Source organism: Panthera pardus, unplaced genomic scaffold (genome assembly GCF_024362965.1).
Source record: "Panthera pardus isolate Hobbes unplaced genomic scaffold, ASM2436296v1 HiC_scaffold_12, whole genome shotgun sequence".
Lineage (NCBI taxonomy): Eukaryota > Metazoa > Chordata > Mammalia > Carnivora > Felidae > Panthera > Panthera pardus.
In genome coordinates, this window is record NW_026526677.1 from 32,467,393 (window position 1) to 32,480,718 (window position 13,326).

Consider the following 13,326-nt stretch of genomic DNA (forward strand, 5'->3'; position numbering starts at 1 on the left):
TTCTTCCTCTAAAATATGCTTTGATATTCTCAGCTTACATAAAAAATCCTTCACAAGTTGGTCCCATCTTACTTTTAATGGACATTTGTCATTTTTCTGGCCAGTATCTGTTCCCATCTATTTGGGTGATAATAACCAAATAGATTGGAGAATCTAACTTTTTGCCATTTCTATAGCTTGATAGAGCTCTCTCTAGAAAGAGCTCTATCAAAGAGTTTTGCTCTCTCCTAGCCAAAGAATGTCTAAGTTGTACCAATCATATGCTGCCTCACTGAACCCTGATGTTCAAGAAAAATCACTGAAGATGATTCACCTTATGAGACTGCCTGAAGAGACCACCATTAACAGTGACAGTGTGGGTGTGTATGTGTGTGTTGGTGGGGAAGCTATGTGAGTGTATATGTGTACATTTGTCATGAGTTACTCCATTAGCTTCTGTTGCTTGTAACCAGAGAATTCTAACTGGTCCTCCCAACCTTCCCCCAGGCCTCTCCTTGTTATACGTACTAGATTTCAAGACCACAAGAAGTTGAGCAGTTTCCACAGAATGCTATATAGTTCCAATCTTCAAGCTTTTAATCATACTGTTCTCTGTTCCCATAATACCCTTTCTTCATTCCTGGAAAAGTCCAATTCATCCTTCAAGTGTTAGTTTAAATATGGAAGTATTTCTACTTCAAACCTTTCCCCACCCTTAACAGGCAAAATGAAGTGTCCTTGCATTTGTGTATCCATAGCAACTTATACTTCTTTCTAACTTACAATATGGTATCATAGCTAGTGATTCCAGGAGATGCTGAAGTCCTCAAGGACACACAAAGTTCCACAAATATCTGTTGAATTGAATGAATTGAATCACATCTAAAGAGATTTATTTTCTAAAAGATGGTTCTTGCATTTATTTATTTATTTATTTATTTATTTATTTATTTATTGTTTATATGTTTTAAAGTTTCTAATCCTGTGCTCTTTTGAACATTGTATCCCATTAACACTTTACAGAATTGGGAATTAATAACTGATGAGATGTAGAAAGCAAAAATAGTTGTCCCACTTCTTTCTGTGCTTCGGTGCTTCTCTCTTTTCCACTGACACATCACATTTTAATGCCATTTTTTGTTTTTTTTCTAAATTCCCTTGGCCTTTGTCTTAGCAGAAATATGCAATGACCCATTATGCAATGAGTTACATTGTATAACAAACAGGATTTCCCTCCTCTCTTGAGACTATGTGAAAAAAGAAAAAAAAAAACTCATGAAATCCTTAATAAGGCTGCTAATGTGAATGAAGGCCAAGGATGCAATCCCTTAGGAAATTCTGGAGATGGATACAGTTGGGCTCCTCTTGGTAAATAGCTAGTGAATTATTCAATAAAAACAAAACATAAAGAAGAAAATGCCAGGGATTCCTCTCTTCTTTACTGAAAAGATTGATCCAAAGCTTCATTTTGCAATTGTTCAAATGAATTCACTTCAATCAGAGAAGCAAAATGCTAATCAAAACTAGGGGGAAATAAATGGAATTGGTTTTCTCTTTGTATTATTTAATGGTGCCTGTCCTATTTCACCTGCTGCCCTTCCTGATTGACCAGAGTTAGATAATATGGCTTTGGTATTATATGTCCCCATTCTTGAAGGGAAAGGAAAAATGATCTTTCCAATTTGACCTCTTGATCCTCTTCATCTTAACCCCTTTGTGTACAAAATGAACTTTAAATTCCTCACATTAGCATACAAGGCCCTTGATGATTTCGCCTGGCTCCACCCTGTCTCTTCTCCCACTATCTCTACCATTCTGCCTCAAAAGTTAGTTACTCTGAACTTTTCCAGTTTATCCAAATATATATTTTTTGATCCTGGTACTTTCAAGCCTGCTGCACCCTTTAACTGGGAAACCTAGTCCCCTTTATTTAGGGGAAAAATCCTCTCCACACCATTTACTCATTTAAAAGACTTAGCCTTCCACTCCTCTGAACATCCACAGTGCTGTAAAACATATCTCCATGATCTGTGTAATTTATCTTTTGATCTATCTTTCCCTCCTAGACCCTGAGCTCTTTGAGAGCTAAGACCATATATCAATCACAGTTCCCATATAGTCCACTATTTGTTGGATGAATTAATGACTACTCACTTCCAAAATAATACCATGTAAGGTTGTTGTCAAGGGAAAAGTAAATGCCCAGTTAACTGTACACATACTAATAATGTGACTAACATGTGTGTCTTTGAACTTTTCTTATTATGGCAAAATAAATTTGCCACCTCCAAGTCCCACTGAAAAACACTCAATAACATATAAATAAATGGGTTTCATGGTGCCAGAGAGAATTTCTTGGTGTTTAATATGCTGGCTAGAAATCATGGTATCTGTAAATTAACACCAACAGAAACCAAAAGAAACTTCTGTATGTACACATAAGGGCATGAAACAGCTAATCTATAAAACCATTATGGACACCAAGAATAAATGACAAGGGATAAACATATACTTATCTCCAACTGGTTCTGTTTAGGGGAAGAAGAAAAATGAGGTCAATGACTTCACTCAAAAAGCTATTCTAGGTTAAACCTTTCTAACATGAGCATAGATAGAAATTGGTTATTTCAGCCCAGATTCCAACAGCTTTAAAGAGCTTTTCTCTTTAGAGGGTAACATTCATTTATGGGATCTTTCAACCTATACAATTTCCCAATTCCTAAAATTGATCATAGGAACAACTTGATTCCAAAAGAGGATAGCACTTCAATAATAATGGTAAGATAAGAAATAAGGAATTACTACAAAGTACTTTGCTCGGCCTGAAATTAAAAAAGCACTATGACACTGTGGAAAATGCATATGCTTTAGAAAGACACAGGTTCTAATCCTGACTCTATTTCTTCTTGGCTGTCACTTTCTGCCTGTGGGAACTTGGGTAAGATTTTTAACTCCAACAGACATCAGCTTCCTCATCTATGAAAATGAGATTTTAAAAAGTCCACTTCATAAAGTTTGTGAATTTTGAAGATGCTATTGTAATAATTAACACATAGTTACATATCAAGTAATATATACTCACTATATAAAAGTATAGTAATTACTTAATTTAAATTAATTTAATTTTTAATTACTAGTTTGAATAAGGAATACCAAAGTACATAGGAGAAATTTCCTTTGTTCTCGGTGTTTGGTAAGGACACAATAGAAGAAAAAGTTAAGGATGAAGAGCCAAGATAAAGAACAAGACACAAAGCAAACAGGTTGAGAATCAAAGTAGGAACATCTCAATAATACTGGGTCATGAGAAGGGTGTTTATAAACATGTCAGGTGAACTAAAAAATCCAGAAAGAACATAAACATCCTAGAAAGAACATAAATAAACAGACACTGCATAAAGGAGTGAATTTCTGAACATTCCACCTGACTTTTTCCACCAGTAATGGAAATCCTTCCTTCCTTCAACAATAATCCCCCAAAATGTCCTGCAGCTACAGTGGTGTAAAGAAAAGAGAAATGTGTTTTTCTAGTCACAGATAGTCATGCAGATGGATGGGAAGCACCTCTGGACAGATGTAGGTTACATGTTGTTTTGAATAGCATCAAAGAAATAACATAGGCAGTCAACTTGTGGACCCAAGTGATATAGTATTCCAGGATTTCTATGCAGTGACACATTTTTTTTCTGCTGCAAGGCCCTAGGCAGTTGAAGAACAACTTCACACCATGAGAACACTTCACACCATGAACTCTCCTATTATTTTGACTTAAAAGACATGCAGAATCTCCTCTCTGAGTAGTGAGGCATGAAGAATTCCAGGCTTTGTCTGGGAGAAAAAAATTAGGTTCAAATCCTTCCTAAGCCAGTTGGGATCTATAAGATATTGGGCAATCTATATCTACATTCCAGTTAAATGAATAGAACAATAACTATCTCATAGAATTACACTAGATATTAAATAGCATAATTATGGATATTATGTATCACAGTCCCTACATCATAGTAAACACTCAATAAATGGTAACTATGGTTATTTGGAAGAAAAAAGGAATGAAACAGGGCCATTTGTTCATTTCTGCATTTGATACTAAAGGAATCCCACAGAAGACTGAAGATGAGACTTCACAAAAATGAATAATCTGATACCTAAACCCATACCAGTTTCAGTGAACCCCATTGACACCAAAGGATGCATTTCCTACAAAGGCTACCATAGAATATTGGACTGGAAGACTTTCGTTGCATGCAGCTTTAAAACTCCCCCATTTCCTCAGTGAGGAGATGCACTCATGTGTGCTTATATTCTTCTGCCCATTCAGGGTGAGGTCTTGACAGTTGGAAGCCCTGAGGAGGGGATTTTCAAAGCCTGGATATTCCCAAAAACATCACTCTGAAACACCAGCATAACTGATGTATATATTTATGAAAACTGTCACCTGAAACTAACATCCAAGTCTAGATAACAAATTCATATCATGATGCCAGCCCATCTCACTTCATTGTTGTCAGGTTATGTTTTAATGACCAAACATCACACTTGCCAATCTTTCGGCAATTGTGCAACAATGCTCAGTATGTGAGTGTACACAATCAACTATCTTCCCCTTATAGCACCTAAGAAGGGAAGAGTGTGGCAAGCCTGCCTGGTGAAGGCCTGATACCTCAGTTCTGTGGGCAGCTGAGGCACTTGCGGTCCACAGGACGTCTAGTAGGAAGAGGCCCGAGAGGTGGGCAATGAGAGGCTTTAACAGCCATGAGAGCTTTGAAGTCAAGGAGCATCTATGAGCCTCAGTTTCCTTGTTGATCAAATAGGGATGAAAATACTTCCCCTGTATCAACCTTTCAGACTGGTTGAGTGAACCAAAATATAAACAGATAAAATTTGTGCAAGTTCAGTACAAATCATAAATGCTAAGGATTATAATAATATAAGCAGTCTTACAGGTGTTTAAAAACATGTCTTACTAATGTTTAAAAAACACAATTTTGCATTGAAAGAGCAGGATCAGACAAAAGTGGGGATGGGATCTGTTTATTTGGGTCTTCTTTAAACACCTAGCAAACCCATTGGTGCATTGGGCTTATACCTCAGACATTTTTTTTGAAGGGGTAATATTTTGTCCCTAGAAAGTCCCTACTGGAATGATAGGAATGATTTTGGCTCTCCATTCTTTCTATCTCAGAAATTTGTGAGCGGCAGTATCTTCTCAGTGCATTTCCTTTTTGCTTAAGCCAACATAATTGGTTACTGTGGCTTGTAATTAAGAACTCAAATACTCAACATGTTACAGTGGAAAGACCTTTTGAATAAGGCAGAGCTGGAATGAAATGCCAGGCCCATTATATACTAAACTTGGACAAGTCACTTAACCTCTCTAAGTCTCAGTTTCTAGAGAGATTGTGTAGATTAAATTACTATGAGAAAAAATACTGCATAGGCTGGTTGATGCCTAGAAGAGTTTAATATATTGCAATTGCCTTAATTCTTCAAATCAGTGGTTCCTTACCTGTCAGGATCACTAACACCTTTGAAAATCTAACAAAAGCATTGGGTCTCTCATTCAAAAGATAATATGCATAACATATCCACACATAATCTTGCATATAATTTCAGAAGTTCTTTGGATCCACTGAAGTCCAATAAGGGCCCAGCAAAATTAGGTTAATAATTCCTGCAATATATGGTCACTTATGACATATACTTATTTTCATTTTGAGTGTTAAATCCCTGTTTTGCCTCTGATGTTCTTCTGCTACTGATACTATCATCAAGACTCAGTAAAGAGGGCCCCTGGGTGTCTCAGTCAGTTAAGCATCTGACTCTTGGTTTCAGCTGAGGTTATGATCTCATAGTTCATGGGTTCAAGCCCTGCTCCGGGCTCTACATATAGAGCCTGCTTGGGATCCTCTCTCCCTCTCTCTCTGCCCCTCCCCTGCTTGTGCGTACACTCTCTCAAAAATAAGTAAACATTTAAAAAAAGACTCAATGAAAGCTTTTACCTTTATAAACAATAACTACCTACAAAAAGCTTTCACATTCATCATATCATTTGATTTTCAGGAAAACCCTATGAGGTTTGTATTAGTGTCCTATTTTACGGACTGGAAGAAAAGTTTTTGCTTGTTTGTTCCATTTTTGTTTTCGTTTTTCTTTTTGTATTTCTCCTTTGTAAATAAGACTCATGAGCACATAGACTATATTGTTTTAGTCAGCAATGCTTCACCAACACTTTATACAGTGCCTAGAACATGAGAGGTGCTCAGTGTGTTGGAATAAATGAAGGGAAAATATAAAAAAAAGAACTCTCAGTTCCTAAACAGTAAAACTGAATACTTTGAGGCCAAAACAATACCAAGCTAAAACTCTATTAGAACTTCCTGGTGGACTTAGCCCAGTGTCATCAGAGATATAATGAGCTCTTGATAAATGTTGGTGGATGGATAGGTGGCTAAATAGGTGAATGAATAAAACATCATTTCTAAAAAGTGAAACCCAAAATTTAAACAAAAAGTCTGTTTCCTTAATCTATTACTGCCCAAAACTTAGTGGCTTAAAACAAGCATTTCATACTGGGGGATCAGGAATTTGGGAAGGGCTCACCTGGCTGGTTTATCTCTAAGCCATATGGCATCAGCTGGGGTGAACAGAGCTAGGGGATCCATTTCTAAGATGGCTTCATTCACTTGCCTTGGCTTTTGCAGGAACTGCTGAAGGTGGTCCAAGCTGGACTCCTTTCCCTCTCTATGTGATGTCAGAGCCCCTCCATGTTGTGTCTCTAGGGAGTATTCAAACTCCTTACACAGCAGCACAGGCCTCCAAAATGAAGAAGCAAAAATTATTCACCACGACCAAGCGGGATTTATACCTGGGATGCAGGGCTGGTTCAATATCTGCAAAACAATTAATGTGATTCATCACATCAATAAAAGAAAGGATAAGAACCATATGATCCTCTCAATAGATGCAGAGAAAGCATTTGACAAAATAAAGCATCCTTTCTTGATAAAAACCCTCGAGAAAGCAGGGATAGAAGGAGCATACCTCGAGATCATAAAAGCCATATATGAAAGACCCAATGCTAATATCTTCCTCTGTGGAGAAAAACTGAGAGCTTTCCCCCTAAGGTCAGGAACAAGACAGGGATGTCCACTCTCGCCACCATTATTCAACATAGTATTGGCAGTCTTAGCCTCAGCAATCAGACAACACAAAGAAATAAAAGGCATCCAAATTGGCCAGGAAGAGATCAAACTTTCACTCTTCGTAGACGATGTGATACTCTATATGTAAAACCCAAAAGATTCCACCAAAAAACTGCTAGAATTGATTCATGAATTCAGCAAAGTTGCAGGATATAAAATCAATGCACATAAATCGGTTGCATTCCTATACACCAACAATGAGGCGACAGAAAGAGAATTCAAGCAATCAATCCCATTTACAGTTGCACAAAAACACAAAATACCTAGGAATAAATCTAATGAAAGAGGTGAAAAATGTACATGCTGAAAACTATAGAAAGCTTATGAAAGAAATTGAAGTAGACACAAAAAAATGGAAAAAGATTCCATGTTCCTGGAAAGGAAGAACAAATATTGTTATCATGTCAATACTACCCAAAGCAATCTACATATTCAATGCAATCGCTATCAAAATAACACCAGAATTCTTCACAGAGCTAGAAAAAACAATCCTAAAATTTGTATGGAACCAGAAAAGACCCCGAATAGCCAAAGCAATCTTGAAAAAGAAAACCAAAGCAGAGGCATCACAATCCCAGACTTCAAGCTATACTACAAAGCTGTAATCATCAAGACAGTATGGTACTGGCACAAGGACAGACACTCAGATCAATGGAACAGAATAGAGAACTCAGAAATGGACCTACAAACATATGGCCAACTAATCTTTGATAAAGCAGGAAAGAATATCCAATGGAATAAAGACAGTCTCTTCAGCAAGTGGTGCTGGGAAAACTGGACAGCGACATGCAGAAGAATGAACCTGGACCACTTTCTTACATCATATGCAAAAGCAAACTCAAAATGGATGAAAGGCCTCAATGTAAGACAGGAGGCCATCAAAATCCTCGAGGAGAAAGCAGGCAAAAACGTCTTTGACCTTGTCCGCAGCAACTTCTTACTCAACACGTCTCCAGAGGCAAGGGAAACAAAAGCATAAATGAAATACTGGGACCTCATCGAAATGAAAAGCTTCTGCACAGCAAAGGAAACAATCAGCAAAACTAAAAGGCAACCAACAGAATGGGAGAAGATATTTGCAAATGACATATCAGACAAAGGGTTAGTATCCAAAATTTATAAAGAACTTATCAAACTCAACATCCAAAAAACAAATAATCCAGTGAAGAAATGGGCAAAAGACATGAATAGACACTTCTCCAAGGAAGACATCCAGATGGCCAACCGACACATGAAAAAATGCTCAACATCACTCATCATCAGGGAAATACAAATCAAAACCACAATGAGATACCACCTTACATCTGTCAGAATGGCTAACATTAACAACTCAGGCAACAACAGATGTTGGCAAGGATGAGGAGAAAGAAGATCTCTTTTGCATTGTTGGTGGCAATGCAAGCTGGTGCAGCCACTGCAGAAAACAGTATGGAGGTTCCTCAAAAAACTAAAAATAGAACTACCTTACGACCCAGCAATTGCACTACTAGGCATTTATCCACGGGATACAGGTGTGCTGTTTCGAAGGGACACATTCACCCCCATGTTTATAGCAGCACTATCAACAATAGCCAAAGTATGGAAAGAGCCCAAATGTCCATCAATGGATGAATGGATAAAGAAAAGGTGGTATTTATATACAATGGAGTATTACTTGGCAATCAAAAAGAATGAAATCTTGCCATTTGCAACTATGTGGATGGAACTAGAGGGCATTATGCTAAGCGAAATTAGTCAGAGAAAGACAAATATCATATGACTTCCCTCATATGAGGACTTTAAGACACAGAACAGATGAACATAAGAGAAGGGAAGCAAAAATAATATAAAAACAGGGAGGGGGACAAAACAGAAGAGACTCATAATATGGAGAACAAACAGAGGGTTGCTGGAGCAGTTGTGGGAGGGGGTATTGGCTAAATGGGTAAGGGGCATTAAGGAATCTACTCCTGGAATCATTGTTTCACTATATGCTAACTAATTTGGATGTAAATTTTAAAAAATAAAAAATAAAATTAAAAAAAAAACACCTACAGATCACTTAAGTGTAATGGTTAGAGCTAGAGAATTACGTCTCCACTGTATTCTGTTGGTCAAAGCAGTCACATGATGGCCTGTGGCTCAGACTGGGGAAGTTGATCCCACATCTTGATGGCAAGATTAACAAAGAATATAAAGTCACTGTTAATCTGCTACAGTGTCCTTAACCAGGACAGGAAGCTCAGCAACAGTGAACTACACAGTTGTTCTTATTGCCACCTTCAATCAGACTTTCCTCATGGCATAACTTTCATTTCCCAAATATCAGTAAATAATTCTATAAACCCTTAGATTAAAATTCAATGAAACTTGGATGCATATCTGATTTAATTTCCATGCTTCAGTGAGCATGTCTCAGGGGTAACATAGGAGTGTCTATGTTCTAGTTATTTAAGGTAATTCAAACTTCTCCAAATCTGGTGGGATCAAGCTGCCCAAAATATCATTACAGCTAAAAATTTACTCTACAGTAAAGTGTCATTACAAATCAACCCTGTGCTATCCACCTCCTGGGCATGAAAAAATTCAGCACCGCCACTTTCAGGATATTTTAGCATCTCAACAGGGAGTATGGCTAAGTAAGAGCTAAAATAGCACAATGATCCCAGAAACCACATAGAAGAAAGGAAATACAAATAGCACAAACAAGCACAGGGCATCTCGGACGATTCCAAAGAGAACTAAAGTTTATTCTCCACACTAGTTTCTAGAGGCTCTTTATTTTAAAGAATTTTACTTCTCATGGTTTTACTTCTCATGGCTAAAACCCCCACTCCCACAAATTCAAATTAATTCCATAGGCACAAGGATTATTTTCTCATTGTGTCATGATCTTAATTTCTACCTGTCACAAGCAGTTATATTACACATATATTTTCAGTGACCCAAGGCTTTTCTATTAACTGATTAAAAAAAGAGGAGCTGGTTGGTTTGACTAAATTCAAGTGTACACTTGGATTATTTAGTCCACAGGAACTTTCGGTATAAGGGCTGAGTATACTGGGGAGGAAAACATTTTATAAATGCAAGACCTGCCATACCTAAGGTAGATTTAGACACAAATTTGGAAACCTTAGAGTACAAAAGCAAAGGATAGGATTGGCAGAAGTTACAGATGGATCCCTAGAGAGGATAGCTGGGAGAACTGCCTGGTTTCTGATGGGACACAACTGTCCAGCCCCAGCATCACAATCTCTCACTCTTAAAGTGTCCACTGGAAAGCAAGATCCATGGGGAACAAGATTCTGGTATTTGTGCTCACTAATGTATCCTAGACACCTAGAAAAGCACCTAGTACATAATGAGCATGCAATAAATATTTGTTCACTTTTAACAAATGAAGCTCTTGAGAATTACTTTAAAGGAATCCAGGAGGCTAATTGAATGTGGGTGCAGTTCTGCTCATGCAGCAGTTAACTCTGCCCTGGTTAATGAGAATGGAGACAAGATACCTGCCAACACTGAGGCAGCTCTCAGGATCCTTGCCCAATGGACAGTGTCTAATGAGGGGTTCTTCAGTGTCAAAAAGAACAACCCACCAGAGCTCAGAAGAGGGGCCCCACAGAGAAATCCTATTCTGAGATGAAAGTGAGAAAACTGAGGAAAGGGGACAATTACAAGGCTGCTGCAACCCTGTCAGCACTTGGGCATTTAGATCCCAAGCCTTGTTAGCAAAAAGGGGGATTAAGACACAATGGAGGGGACACCACATGATCTGTGGTGTGATACATAACATAATTCCAAGATTTATTCTACTCAAAATATAGGAGCAATGTGAAGAACATCACTATTCACCATCTTTTTCTCTTGGTTGACTTAGGAACTGGGGCTTGTGCCTAAGTCAACTTGAAGGCGTGGGCATATGTAGGTATGAGAAAACAACAAAGGCTGGCATAATCTATCTTAACCCCTAAAGCAAGAATTCTAGTCTCTCTCTTATTGAGATATTCTGAATCTGAAGAGTTTTTCAGCAAGAAAGTATATAATATCCAGTCTCTAAACTTTAAAAAAAAATTTTTGAACGTTTATTTATTTTGAGACACAGAGACAGAATGCAAGAGGGGAAGGGCAGAGAGAGAGGGAAACACAGAATCTGAAGCAGGCTCCAGGTTCTGAGCTGTCAGCACAGAGCCCAACACGGAGCTCAAACCCACGAACCATGAGATCATGACCTGAGCTGAAGTCAGATTCTTAACTGACTGAGCCACCCAGGTGACCCCAGCCTCTAAACTTTTTAATGCATCAAGAACTGATTTGAACAGTTATCCATGGTAAGTTTTGTAAGATTCACAGTATAAAACTAGAGAATAAAAATTCTCAAAATCTAAGTAGAACACAAGCTAAAGAGATCCAGCCATTGTTTTCTGAGATACCAAAGATGATAAATGATAGATAGATAGATAGATAGATAGATAGATAGATAGATAGATAGATAGATAAAATGTACAAATAAAGGGGGGAAGTCAAGGCCCATTCTGGTCTTATTCAATGCTTCATTAATAGCATGACTAATAGTGATGAATTCATAATGAATGAAGGAGTTTGGCCTTGCACATTCAAGACACTGTCTTAACACTATCAAGAAGTGGTGTTCACCAAATGGTTCATGGGTAACAGATGCTGTATTCCCTTTTAGGAGCTCTGCTCTGGAAATTCTTTTCTGCATGTCTGATCACCTGACTCCTTGCCAGCCAGCCTGCTGTCCTCTGAGCTTTCTTCCACTGCCTTTTGTAATCAAACCTCATGAGAGAACTACATGCAGTAGGGCTCCAAATTAAGAATAACATTAAATAGCCTGAGATGCTCAAAGTTGACAAAGAAAAAGAATATTAGAAAGCAGAATATACAGTAATACAGATGCATAAAAAAATTCTGAGAAAAATATCCAAGTAATAATAGAGGTGAGCAGAGCAATTATAGGTAATTTAAAAATATGTTTCCTTTATATTCTTTTTCTATTTTCTACAAAGAACACAAAGTATTTTTACACTGAAAATATTATGAAAATATACGATCCTATTTTTTAAAAAATATTTACTTATTTTGAGAGACAGAAAAAGCATGAGTGGGGGGAGGGGCAGAGAGAGAGGGAGAAAGAGAGAATCCCAAACAGGATTCGTGCTGTCAGTGTGGAGCCAGATGTGGGGCTTGATCCCATGAACAAGGAGATCATGACCAGAGTGGAAATCAAGAGTTGGACGCTTATCTGACTGAGCCACTCATGCACCCCCCATTTTTATTTTTTAAAGAGAGTGTATTTATGTGTGTACATGTGCATACATAGATGCTTGTATGTGTATAGGAAAACTCTGAAACTCCAGATATCAAAACTATAACTACTAGTTTTAGGAATATGATTGAGGGTGAGGAGGATAAAAAGAAAGAACTTTACCTCTTTTCTTTCATTCTTCTGTAATGTTTGAATTTGTATTTTATAATAGATATATTTTTTATAATAAAAAAGAAAAAATAAGTGAATAGAAAAGATACTCTAAAGTGTCCCTTTGGGAGTCAAGTCCATGAAAAATAAATCCAATGATAAAATGAACTGTGTTACTGCTGTGATAACATGTAGTTATTGACATGATAACTTAATGTTAGTATACCATAATTGCAGTATTTTACAGTATTTTAAAATTGTTATCAGTTAAGTTCTTTTTTCTTCTTTTAGATTGGACTGAGGAAACAAACCTGAGCGATAAGTGATAAAATACCATTCTCTAAATATAATGAAGGGCTCATGACTTACTGTGAGTCCTTCCTGAAAACAGGATGAGAAAAAAATGTAAGACCTGCTCCTTAAAAAGTTAGTTGATTTACAGGGAAGACTTCACACAGTGAGGGCAAGTGACACCATGTGGGTTAACAAGAAGCACACACAGAATTACTTTCCCTGGAGGACTTTAAAAATAGGCTGGTGTGTCTGGGTGAGTGGAAATGTGTTTCTGCTGGAAGCTAAGCAGATGGACATTGGCTTGGTGACCCCTCAAGATCCCTTCTGGTCCTGTGACTCAGGCTTACAACTCTGGCTCAGGCATAAGAACTCCACCTGACCCAAATGGCCTAACTTGTATTCAATGGCTGTTGCTTCTCCATAGGCACA

General features: G+C 37.6%; 1 long non-coding RNA gene across 2 annotated transcripts in view; it reads right to left on the reverse strand.

Moving 5' to 3' along the window:
- Positions 1-5,915: 5,915 nt before the first annotated feature.
- The window catches only part of LOC109271286 (uncharacterized), a 58,631-nt gene continuing 51,220 nt past the window's right edge, over positions 5,916-13,326 (reverse strand). For both annotated transcript variants that reach the window (XR_008421174.1, XR_008421175.1), the window contains one exon: positions 5,916-6,872. This is a non-coding gene — a long non-coding RNA (uncharacterized LOC109271286). The remainder of the gene's footprint in view (positions 6,873-13,326) is intronic.